The sequence below is a fragment of the Chiloscyllium plagiosum genome, unplaced genomic scaffold, assembly GCF_037043375.1.
Source record: "Chiloscyllium plagiosum isolate Xiang-an unplaced genomic scaffold, Cpla_swu_hap1 HiC_scaffold_18, whole genome shotgun sequence".
NCBI classification, from domain to species: domain Eukaryota; kingdom Metazoa; phylum Chordata; class Chondrichthyes; order Orectolobiformes; family Hemiscylliidae; genus Chiloscyllium; species Chiloscyllium plagiosum.
The window spans coordinates 21266303-21269303 of NW_028270156.1; the positions used below are offsets into that span (position 1 = coordinate 21266303).

The following is a 3001-nucleotide window of genomic DNA, read 5'->3' on the forward strand; positions in this document are numbered from 1 at the left end:
CATTTTTAATTTGTTACTGCCCTCACCCTTCCTATCAATCCCTATTTCACTTGACCTTAGCGCATGATCCTTTTTTGAGTTTTCTGCTCTATTGATTCCGTTGTCTTTCTTGACTTCTCTTGTTCGAACTTTCCCTTTAACTTACTCTTAAACTTCCAGTTTGTCCCCTCCCCCACTCTATTTAGTTTAAACGCAGCTGTGTTGCAGTGACAAACCTACCTGCCAGAATGCTGGTCCCCCACTTATTAAGGTGCAACCCGTCCCTCTTGTATTATTTATCCTTACTGCTAAACATACCCCAGTGATCAAAGAATTTAAATCCTTGCTTCCTGCACCAATTCTCCAACCACAGATTCAAGTCCATTATCTTCCTGTTCCTGCCCTCTCCAGCCCAAGGAACTGGAAGCAAACCAGAGATAACCACCCTAAATGTCCTACTTTTCAGCCTTCTTCCGAGTTCTCCAAAGTCCCGCTGTAGAATGTCCCTCCTCTTTTTCACAACGTCATTTGTGCCGACATGCACCACCACGTCTGGCTCTTCACCTTTGCCCTTGAGAATTTCCTGCACTCTGTCTGCGATGTCCTTAATCCTGGCACCAGGAAGGCAACACACCAACCTTAAATTCTGCCTGTTGCCGCAGAAACCCCGTTCAGTTCTTCTTACTATGGAGTCCCCTATTACCACGGCTCTATGTGATGTCTGACTCCTCGGCTCTGCCTCCACGCCAAGACCTGACCACCTCTCGGACTGGCAGTGACATCTGTCTCTACGGTTTCCAAGAGATTCAACCTGTTCCTGACAGGTACTTCTCCCGGGGTCTCTTGCACTTGTCTCATCTCTGCCTTCCTCATTGTCTTCTCCCTTCTACTCTCTTCTGGTATGCTTAGTGTAATAACCTCGCTGAAGGTCCTGTCCAGAAAGATTTCATTCTCTCGGATGAGCCTGAGGTCATCTAGTTCTTTCTTCAGTCCTGCAATATGCTCTGTCAGAAGTTGAACGTGTACACACTTTCCACAGTTATACGAGCCAGCTACACCAGAGTCCCTGACCTCCCAAATCATGCACCCAGTACACTGAATCAGCTTGGCAGTCATGTCTTCACCCTCTTCAACTGTGGCGTAATCACTTCTCTCAACTTCTTTGTCGAAGACTCCTGAGCCAAAGACTCGCTCTTTTTGCAACAGAAATGTCCCTTGACCCCCGTGTTTTGTTGCAAGTCTGTGGACTTTTAGTTTAGGTTAGAGGAGGCCCTACTATGTAGGACCTAGGGCCGAGAACACACCTACTTAAATAACACTCACTCACCTTCCCAACAACCTCTGCGCTCCAACTTCACTTCCGCCCAGCTCCCACCACTGTCTGCTGCAAAAAGACCGCTGGCTTCGAGGTAAGTACTTAAATAACACTCACCCACCTTCCCAACAGCCTCTGCACTCCGACTTCACTTCTGCCCAGCTCCCGCCACTCTCTGCTGCAAGGTCAGAAGTAGAGTGGCCCTGGTGGAACAGACATTAAGCATCAGTGAGCACGTTATTAGTCAATAAGTGTTACTCGATAGCACTGCCAATGACCCCTTACATCATTTTGCTGATGATCATAAGTATAAGAAGTCTTTGGCCAATTTGGATTTAAGGAATGTTAACTCCCCCATAGTTTATCATTATTCTATAATTTCTCAGCAAATTTATTCCTCAAACACTTCCCAATGTCTTGTTGGTGGCCAATAGAATATGTTCAGGACTGAAATGGCACCTCAATTGTTTCTTAACTCTAACCAAGTAGATTCTGTCCTGGACCTTCTGAAAAATACTGTCTCTTCAATATTGTTATTCTTAATCGGTACTGACATCTTCCTTTTCTTCACTATCTTTTCTGAACACCTTAGAACCAGAAATATTTAGCAGCCAGTCTTGAATGTGTTCAATCTGGGATTCTGTTATCAACATAACATCATATTCTCAAATGGCAATCTCTGACTACTGCTCTTAACATCTGATACATTCCTAATGGCATGGCAGAATTAGATCTGTGCTACTGAAATAAATAAATTAATTATTTCCTCACTGGAAAAGTGGATTTTTCTTTAAAGGAAATAACTGATATTGTGTGACTGCAATCTCTTGGCTATCACTCTGCAAGCCCATGTTTTAGTTTTTTATAAGAAGTTATTTTAAATAATTTTTGAAGTGAATTGTTTCTCAATTCTCTGTTCACAAGTGGCATTGAGGAAGCTGTATGAGTTCAGGCTAGTGCATTTTGAAAAAGTGAATTAAATTAAGTTGGCTTTGCCTCCAGCACTGCATTAACATTCCTTAATAACAGGACAAATGAAGTGCTGTGGGGTGATGAGGGAGTGTTACCCTGTTATAAAACAGCCTTGGGTGACATGAATACAAATATTACTTTCGGTTGGTGCAAAAGTACAAATTGAATCCTGAGTGTATAATTAAGCAAACTGTGTGTCAGATACATTTGTTGTAAATAAAATCTGGTAAGCCACTATATTTTACCACTAAGTCAACACCTCCAAATCAATCTTCCAAAAATTGAGGTTTGATTATGATTGTAACACTTGACTGAGCAGTATATTCGTACAATTATTTTAATGGAGACCTTGTCCAGAATACATTGCTAATAATAGTATTACAAGCTCTGCAGAAACTGATAACTTTTAAAAAGGTTCAAACTTTCAATTCTGTGTTCAAAAAATGATATCACACATTTTAAAACTTAAGCAGGAACAAGTAACGAACTGGAACATTGATGAAACAACATCAATGAAGGCAATTTGTACTTTAAACCTCATTGGAATGAGTCACTTTCATATTGTTCATACATCATACGTGTCACAGAATTTTGGAGGCATTTCTTAAACTGAGCTCTATTAGTTTGGCCTTATCTAATTATTTCATACCTGTAGCATGCCAGATGAATCTCCCAGATTAGTTAAATGATTGCAGGATGCCTGTCTGTAACAGAGACCCCCTTGCTCCTTCATCT

The 3001-nt window shown here is 41.5% G+C and overlaps 1 pseudogene; it reads right to left on the bottom strand.

Moving 5' to 3' along the window:
- Window positions 1-271: 271 nt before the first annotated feature.
- On the bottom strand, window positions 272-1095 carry LOC148146859 (uncharacterized; annotated as a pseudogene).
- Window positions 1096-3001: the final 1906 nt, after the last annotated feature.